At 45.6% G+C, this 9,890-nt stretch overlaps 1 long non-coding RNA gene across 1 annotated transcript; it reads right to left on the reverse strand.

The window, feature by feature from the left end:
• Nucleotides 1-7,249: 7,249 nt before the first annotated feature.
• LOC127804842 (uncharacterized) lies at nucleotides 7,250-8,391 on the reverse strand. The gene is made up of 3 exons (XR_008023751.1): nucleotides 8,247-8,391; nucleotides 7,946-8,030; nucleotides 7,250-7,636 (listed from the first exon to the last, which is right to left on the reverse strand). It is a non-coding gene; the product is annotated as an uncharacterized LOC127804842 (long non-coding RNA).
• Between the last annotated feature and the right edge of the window lie 1,499 nt (nucleotides 8,392-9,890).

Here is a 9,890-nt window from a genome sequence, read left to right on the forward strand (position 1 = left end):
TATCACTTTCCCATATTGCATAAGAACACACCCCAATCCGTTTTTCGATGTGTCAGTATAGATCACGAATCCCCCTAACCCATTGGGCATTGACAAGATGGGTGCAGAAATCAACCTCATTTTCAACTCATTGAAACTTTGCTCACAAGCTTCATTCCATTCGAATTTGACCCCTTGGGCTTCCCGGACCACCCGAGGTCCATTTAAAATAATAAAAAATTATTTATTTTTCAATACCACGTAATACGGATATTACATTCCACCCCCCTTAAAAGAATTTCGTCCTCGAAATTCACTTCACCTTACTTTTCTGCTTAAGACAACCACATTCTCGAGCTATTTATCAAATTCCCTTACTCGAGATTCCCATTGCTCTCCTTTCCCTCGGGCTATCCCCACCTCAAGGTTCCATTTTGGCTTTTAGTCTGACTCTTGAGGACATTTATCAATCGATGCCACTTTGGCTAACCACCAAATCACACTACTGGTCGCTGGTCATACTTACTATAACGATATCCATCATCTTGATGGATTTCAATTGCCTCTAAGCATTACATTGCAATCAACTTCTCATTTTTCACATCAAACCCAAACCAAACACGACAATGCCAATCACACTCAACAATCTTGTGTCACAGATCCGGCAACAACGATTTTACGTCGATCACATACAGCAATGTTTCCATTACCAATCACACATGGTCATGATTTTATGCTGATTAAACACAGCAACGTCTTAGCACTGATCAATCACAACAATGTCATTTCTAATGCCCATCAGGCACGCTAACACCCATGCATCCATGGCATTTTGTCGACAATCACACACATGCATAGCTTGAGTTGATCCTCATGGCAACTTCTCATTACCTATCGACTATAAGCACGCTAGCACAACATGGGAAGCAACCGTCTAGCTCATTTAGCCACACTCAACCATTCCTCATATGGTCTACTACCTTGACCAGCCGACCTTCACTTATCGCTATGATTTAAGCATAACCTACATACCCATACATCTTAATGGGTACTTCATGCTTTAGCCAAAAAAAACATGCACTACCCGAGTCCACACCTCGAGCTTAACGAAGCACGTGCCATACCACTCTCCCAACTAGGGATTCCATCCATGCTCACAAAGATTCTGAGGCCTTTCTTATTGGCCAATACCACTCGCCAACTGGGGGTCACTTATCCACATCTGGGAACTCTCATCGTGCAACCCCTCTTAAATGTTCTGCACCCATACCTCAATTTTCGGCCATCATGACCCATACTAGGCCTTACTCCAACTGTCAAACCCTACAACGGGTAAGTAATCCTACCATTTTGCTTTAAGGTTGTGGAACTTTTAACCACAACCCTTGCCAACCCCTACCCACTCGCATAATCACTGTGTTGCCCTATGCATTAGGCGAGCCAACACCCTGTCCTCACAACCGTGTTGCTCCCATATAGGCACATTGGGGCCCAACACCAGTCTCCAGCAACATGGCCCAGGTTCGTCATTAATTGCATCGCACCCGTAGCATGACTCCGAGCCTTCGGTTCTCACCTCCACTATTCAAGCCATCATGGTTATACCACCACCCATGTGACAATTTTCTAGCCAAGTTTACTAACCTATTCTCAATTCCATTCGAACCTTTCTATATTCCACAATTCCTCGACACAACCTCACCCTCACGAGGCACGAGACTATGTGGCCTTCCCTTAACAGCTTACTTCTCAATTCGCAACTGACACCTGATCTTGAGACTCTACCATGCCCAATGGTCCTCTTTGTCCTCCTTGACAATAACAATTCCATGACAACAACGAGTCTCTTCCCAAGGTCGTTGCATCCTAACTTTCATAGGTTATTTCAACCACCACGACTTTAATCTTGGATTAGCCTTTTCCTCATTACATTGACATTCATAAAGTAGCTTATTAATCCCCGAGAAGCTCCGGCTTCTCTCGAATTCTCTTATACCTTTAACTTCTATCGAACTCACACCATTTGGTTAGTAGCCCTATTGGATCTAATGCAACCATAGTCGACCAAGACGACATCTTTCCATCGCTCGTCGTTGCATCCAGCCGTAACGGCCACTTTAGAGCCACCAGCGCCACTGACTGGCCACTCTTACGACGCCGCACGACCCTGACTAGCCACTACTCGTCGTTACCGCTATCATCAATCGGCGCCTTCGGCCGCCACCGTGGCTACCGATCAACCCCACTAGCTACTTTCCTTCACATCCATTAACCCTAACCACGAGGTTAATTTCGAACAGTTGCCCACTCACCGGGGCATCCCCCTAACTGTATCACACATAGCTATCGGGTGATCTCATTAGCATCGAAACCTCATTCATGAGAACCAATCCCATTCATAAACTACTCATTCGAGCTCTTTTTACCTATTGGCGAAATCTCCAATTCACCCTCAATATCCATTTAATCCACTCCATTAGATTTAGCTAAGTTGCTAGGCTCATAACCAACACAACATTTCTCTAGGCACTACTCTAGCTGTAGAACCCTCTCGAGCTTAGCAACTCGGCAGCTCAGCTATTAGCTCGGCAGCTCGGTCTCCCACCAGCTCGGCAGTTCGACCCTTCACCAGCTCGACTACACGACCTTTCGCTAGCTCGGCAGCTCACTATGGAGCAATACTCACTCAAGCTCATCCCTGCTCCAACCAACCACTTTCTTGACTTTGGATCTCTTTCTCAAAATCGACCAATCTAATCACCAGATATCACTGAACCCTCATACTAGTGGCTTACACGACAATCGACAAAGCTTTACTTCACAGTCATCGAGCCTCATACTCTTTTCATTGCCATTACAGGTGCCATCACTTGGAAAATCAATCATGTGTCATCAATTGGAATCCTATCCAGTGCTACATGAGGATGCATCCTCAGTATCACATCAACGCATTTAGGATTAACGCTCGATTCTGCCACTGTGACCCTTCACAGATCTCGCAACCATGCTTTAGCCACATGTTTAGCCTATCACAACTCACATCCCAGCTCACGTCATCGGTTTAGAGATCCAGATACCTGAAACCCTCTCACGTTTCAGTATTCCTATCTCATGATTGGCTTTCATCTCATAAGTCTCGCCCTCCATGGACTTACTTCACATGACCTCCCAAGGTCAATTGCCAACTTTTCCAATCAACCCTATATTCCCACATTGCACAGGGTCACATTAGGTCTACCACCTCTGTAATACCCCATTTTTCGAGCGCGCTATAACTTAGGACAATTTTGGGATAATAATTCTTTCTATATAAAACTAAGACTAAAACATATCATTACTTTATCTATCCCAAAATTTCCATTCATTTATCTCCAAGGAGAATCATCATAAATATCAAATGCGGAAGTTAGAATTGAACCTAACATCATAACATTAATCATAAATTCAGAACAATTCTTAATAACCTATGAGCTTCAAGAGAAAATTACTGAACTTACCCGGATGCTGCGTTTTCACGCTAAATGAGGTTGTTCGGTGCGAAAACCGAGACATCGGGAAAGCAAACACCAAATCTTTTTGCACAAACCCCCTCAAAATATTTTTGTAGAATTTCTAGAATTTTTTCCAATTTTTTCCAACCTCCCAAGCGCTCACACGTGCCCCCACGCACTAGGGCGAGTGGCCGCATGTGAAGACCCGTGTGTGCAGGCCACACGCCGGTCATCTTCTCCTGCGACAGCTTGCCGAAAAATGCTGAAATTGATTCCAATCTATTCCTTTCTTCTAGTTGATCAACAGGGTACCTCTAAAGCCTCGAAAGGAGCATGAGAAGAGCTCCGATTTGTCGAGCCTCGGCTAGGCGTCCCACCTCCCAACTTTGACTAGCTACAAAACACCGTCAAACCACTTCCAAAATGCATGAAATTCTCCAGAAATGATCTATCTCTCATGGGAAACAAAAGCCCCTTATTTTGGTCTCCCAATTTATTCGAAAATGACCTCAATTTGAAGCTCCAACTTCTGAAAACACTCGGCCACTTTGCTTCTATTTATAGGTAAAATCGAGCGTTGAAACGCTCTTGGCCGCTCAACCCATTGCCTTAGGAACTTCTACCTCCCTCAGATGGCCCTAGAACGAGCCTTACCTGACCACAAAAACCCACTTGCAAGCGCAACAAACCGGCCATCTTTCTAGTCGACTTTTCTTCAATTTTCGACCACTCTCATGGCCTTTGTCGGTCCAGCCTCTACACAAAGGCTTCCCCAACCAGTCCTTACGAGTTCCCCATGGCCAATTTTGGCCATTTTCGACCGACCATGTGCTGGTAGGATTCCTATTGGCCGAACTTTTTGCTTAATTGCATTTTAGCCCCTCCAACTTTTGGCTTTCTCATTTTAGCCCATTTCACTTAGCCCCTTAACATTCCATAATTGTACTTAAGACCCTCAAGTCCCTAAACATCCATTTGACCCCCAAAGATTCTGAAAAAACGTCATTTATACCTCCCTCCATTAATTTTAGAAAACTATACTTAGGCCCGAATCTTTGTTTTGGCCTTAAACCTTTTTGTTTCTTCCTGAAACCACTGAAGGGTTGTTCCTTATGAAAAATCGAAGCCCCCTCAAGCTTCCATTGACTTCCTGAAAGTCGCCTATAACAATTTGGTTTTGCAGCCTAAATGGCAGCTGCATTTTAGCTGCACTGAAAACCATTTTGATTCTGTTTTCTTTTAATACCATAAATCATGCCTCGAAATGCTCGACAAAGCCGTATCATTTTCCTTAGATATCTCAGCTCCAGGGCACTCTCTACAGTCGATTCTTATAATTGCTATCAAGTCAATTTTTTGGTATTCTAAACTTACTTAAATTACGTGGTAACCTCATGAAAATATGGGTTCTTACAACCCTAATTACCAGATCAAACATGATTAGCTCTAGGCACAAATGTGCTAAGATCCTTTAACAAGGAGTATCATCACACGACTTGCCATGATTCCACAAGTCCTCACTCAACATGGAACTTAGACTTAGCCTGAACATAACCTACAATTCGCTCCATATTTTCAACGTCTAATTGTCTCCACTGCATACTGGTTACTCTCCAATGAGGGCCACGGTCCCTAGTCATGAGCTAACCTAATGGCCATCTGCCATCTACATCTGCATCAATGGTCCCTAGCATTAAACCCGTCACTAGTAGGCATCACCTGTAGCATTATTCCATGCTAGAGCCATTCCTCGTTCCTGGGGTTCCACTCTCTTTAGATATCTCGAGACACCACATGGTCTTAACATGCGGTAAACCATTTCATCACCACTTCACTGCCACAAAGGACTTAACCCCCACTTGGGCCCTTGTGCACTTCGCCCATCTTGGCCTCCATGCACTTACCTAACTCGCAACTCTCAGCTTCTCAATTGAGCTCGCCCTTCAACACTAAGTAGCTAATCGCCACAATACACGAGACGTTATCGCTAACCGTGCTATCCTAGTCCCTCGGTCACCCTGACCTTAACGAACAATTATCGGTCCTACAGGACCCAAACCCTTATTCAACATGATTCATATGGTGCTGTTCTAGCTCTTCGGCATCTGATCGTCACCTGTAGTTCACTATGTTGCTCCGGCCAATAGGCCACCTGCCCTTACCATGAGCAAACACATTAGTCCTCTATCACATGGTCCATAGCATCAGATCCGTCACTACGAGCTTTGCCCTGTAGCATTAAGGCTACATCGAAGCCTCCGCGAGTTACGATGGTTCCACCACCATCTAACGGAAGCCACCTCACTAGGTTTTCCTTGCCTTGACAACCTTAAGCTCACCCCATGAGCCTCACTCCTCAAAACTTTACATATCTCACAACCTAGGAGAATCTCAAACCACTTCAACTCTTAAGGCCTCATGATCTTACCCCACGAGATCATACCTCAAAGCTTTTCAACCAAAATATGAAAGATCTATCTTTCCACAACAATGGATCCAGGTCCATCATAAATCTCTTACCACCAAGCTCATCCCACAGCTTGACTACCTTAGGTTCCGACACCTATTGCCTGGAGTGCTAACTGTCACCCTCTAAGTGAGAAGAGACCTCACGTCTCCCCTTACACACCCCCATATGCATTCAGTCACTACACCTAGCTCGACTTTCCAGCACACTTTACTCGGGCTCCCATGACTTGGAATTACAACCAGGGGCCTTTACATTACTCATCACACCCCTGCACACTCAGCATCCGCAGTTGGCATTTCCTGTGTGTGCATAGCCCATGGATGTTCAGTTGCCACAACTTTCCCATCATTGCACTCAGACCACACAACCCGTTTACACCCTTCATTGGGTGACCTCCACATCACCCTAACAAGGATCTCGTGACCTTAGGCATCATCCCCAATCCCAAGCATCACAATGAGGGTCTATTCACCTCTCATCTCCAGACCTTAGGTGTCCCACCAAACCCCAAGCGTCACCACGAGAGTTTTATTAGCTCGTCATCCATCAATCACATGAACGGTCTCTTGGGCTTTTTCCAACGTGGACTTCTACTCCAATGGCTCTCACACGCATATCAACACATGCCCAACTCTTTCATTCCTGATCTGGATTCCTATGAATCCCAGCTCGACCCACTAAGGACTTTCCATTTGCCACACAACTAACCTTCCTTAGGATAGACCTCGATTCATCTCGAGACCAACTAAGGTCCACTCATGCCCTAGGCACATCCCCTCTAGGATCGCTATAAGGATATGCTCATATCGCACCACATACATCTAGCATGCATTCATCACACATAACTCCCCTCGGAGCCCTTCTGAAGGCTACTTACGTCATGCCTACACTGACCATGACATGCATATGCATTACATGCACGCTCCACACAGAGCCTCACTACAAGGAACCTTACTCCCTTTTAGAGCTTGTCACATAACCTGATGATGAATCCTTTCCTTGAGCCTCGAGCTAACTCCCACTTTAGCTCACTCTATCTCAAGCACACAAACCTTAGGCTCTCCTTGGCCCCTCGTGACTCTTTTCATAACTCAGCTTTGTGTCCCCACATGATGTAACGACCCGCTCCCACTTACGGGCGCCACCGGTAAATAATCGACCGGATTACTCACCCGACAAACCACAACTGAAGAGTTGGACTATGTTTCAACAGGAAATGCCCTAGGTGGGAACTAGGCTTCGTCCTTCCCTTCGCTCCACTCAGGAATCGGTCCCAACTCAAATAAGAAAAATCCAGCAGACCAAGACCCGAAACCCGAGTGAGCTTCACCTCTCTTCAGCTCACCCCATAGCAAGCCAGAGGTGACCCAGGCACAAAGCTAGCATACAAACACTTCGCTGAGTATTGGAGATTTATGAGAACATACCTTGCTGATCTTGACTCGGTCCGAAACTTGGCTTTACTGACTATGCCACATTCAACAAGCAATCTCACAATCATCTATCACACTATGATGATTACAATAATTAAATACATTTAAGCTCAATAACACAAACATTTACTCACAAGGGTATACATACACCACGCCCCCTGGCTACATACAAGCAATATTAAAAATACATAACTCAGGCAACACAGCTAGTTGCCACAACGGCCTCCTGGCGCCATCCCTGCTTGCATCCGGACTTGCATCATCTACACATGAGGTAAAACCTCATGAGTCATAAAGACTCAGTAAGGGTGCAATGCATGTAAATATGAATATAATCATGTTTATGTATGCCAATGCATGCAAATGAGGCTAGGCTCACACATTCTCACAACCCACTAAGGTTTGAGGCATCAACCTATCAGCCCCTACCACACTAGTCCTCCATATGGCCATAAGTCCACTAGGTCTTGCATCACACAAGATATAACCACTACATGCCAATGCAACATAAAAACATTATCAAACACATTTACCAATTTGCAAGGCCACCTCCACATGGGGCCATCCCTTACCTGGCTCGAAGCCTCATCTCTGCCTCGGCATGAATTCCAACTTGAACCTCAAGTTCCTCTAGGATCACCGTCTCCCCGGTCGAACCTAGATGCAAACACACACAAACCCAACTCCATTAACCTCCGGCATTAAACCAATGCCCTCAACTACGCCGCACATCACCAAAATCATCCATTAACTAATTTCAAATAACCCCAACACAGGGTTTAATCCAACTAATACTACATAATTCATTATCTCACATAATGAAAATAATTAAATTAATTTACCTCAATTAATTCAAAAGAAATAATTAATTACCTCATTCAATTGGAAGGAAAAATCGGCCAATCGCTCACGCCGACAATGCTTCCCGAGCTGCCATCTCATGCCCGAAATCCCATTCTCGAGCTTCCGGTATGCTCTATGAGCCTCAATATCATTTCCAGGACTTTTCCCCAATTTTTTGGAATTTTTTCGGGATTTTCCCCAATTTTCTAGATTTTCCACATCTCTTTTTTATTTTCTTTTTCTTTTTTTCTTTCTTCTTCATTTTCTTTCTCCCGCGCGGCCACTGTTCATCTTCTTCCTTGGCGCGCACAGCGCCCGCGCGCCCAGCAACCGGCCACCGCCGCTGGCTCCGCCGCCTCCGCTGTTGCCAACGCCCCAGCACTGCCGCAAGCTGCCATCGGTAGCCCCCGCCTCGAGCATCCACGGCAGTCGGCCTGCCCGCGGCCAACCTGCGCACCGCAACCTCAGCGTTCGCCATGGCCGCTGCAACCGACCTTCATCGACGCCTCTTGGTTATCGCGAGTGCTGCCATTGGCCGCTCCATGCCGACACGACCCCGACCAGCCATCGAAGCAGGCCCTCGCTGACGCTCCAGCTCCCCTGAAGCTGCTGCCTCATCGGCCATGGCAGCTTCCAGCGTTGCTGCTGGTCGCGGCTAGCCTCTGGGCTCCTTCGATCTCGCACTTCTCTCTTTCTCCCTCACTCTTCTCCAATCTCGCGAGCCTCGGCCAAGCTCTACTTTCTTCTTCCATCATCGGGCAGCCATGGCTGCGGTTTTTAGCCATTGCCGCCATCTCTCTCTCGATCTCGCTCTCCCTCGAAATCTCTCGGCCTCCATCTCTCCCTCTCTTTCACTCTCATTCGCAAGCTCTCTCTCGATCTCCCCCCTGCTCTCGGCTCCTCTCTCTGATTTAAATTTCAGAGACCACAGCACTGTTGAAAGCTTGGTGCCCACGCATATACATATATATATGTATATATTTACATAATAAACCCCTAAATCCTCCATAATTCCACTTAAGAACTTGGATAATTGTACTTGAAGAACCATTTACTGCACTTGCACCCTCCAAGCTTTAAATTAATTACATCAAAGCCACACAACAACTTGATTTCTCAAAATTAATTGTAATTAAACCACTCAAAATCTCGGTTTATCAAAATTTAATAGCCGACCGCTACTCGGGAATACCGACCTCGTCCCTGTGCCTGCACAAGACCTTTATTCGACCCGAAAACACTTAAGGGTTGCCTTACTCAGGTAACCGAACCACCCCTTGGGTCCCCTTAGCTTCCAGGAGGTCCCCTCCACCTATTCGGTATTGGCACCCACTCGGGTTTATACAGAATTTATTTCAAAAATTATTCTCGGTCGGACCGCTTCCAGCGTCATTAATCTCATCTCGAGACGCTCACCAATCTCTTGCCCTCTTCCCTGGACATCCAAGTCCCGAGGCACTCCCAGCCGTCAATTCGGTAATTTTATTAATTAATTACTCGAAATTTACTCTTGGGCTTCCCGGGCCACCCGAGATCCTTTCAAAAATAAACAAAATTATTTATTTTCAATACCATGTAATACCGGGTATTACACATGAGCCTCTAGATTGATGCTCAAAAATGTCAAAATTTTATTATATTTATACCCCTAGTTTAATCTTAAAATTGGTTTTA

This window comes from Diospyros lotus, chromosome 6 (assembly GCF_014633365.1).
Source record: "Diospyros lotus cultivar Yz01 chromosome 6, ASM1463336v1, whole genome shotgun sequence".
Classification (NCBI taxonomy): domain Eukaryota; kingdom Viridiplantae; phylum Streptophyta; class Magnoliopsida; order Ericales; family Ebenaceae; genus Diospyros; species Diospyros lotus.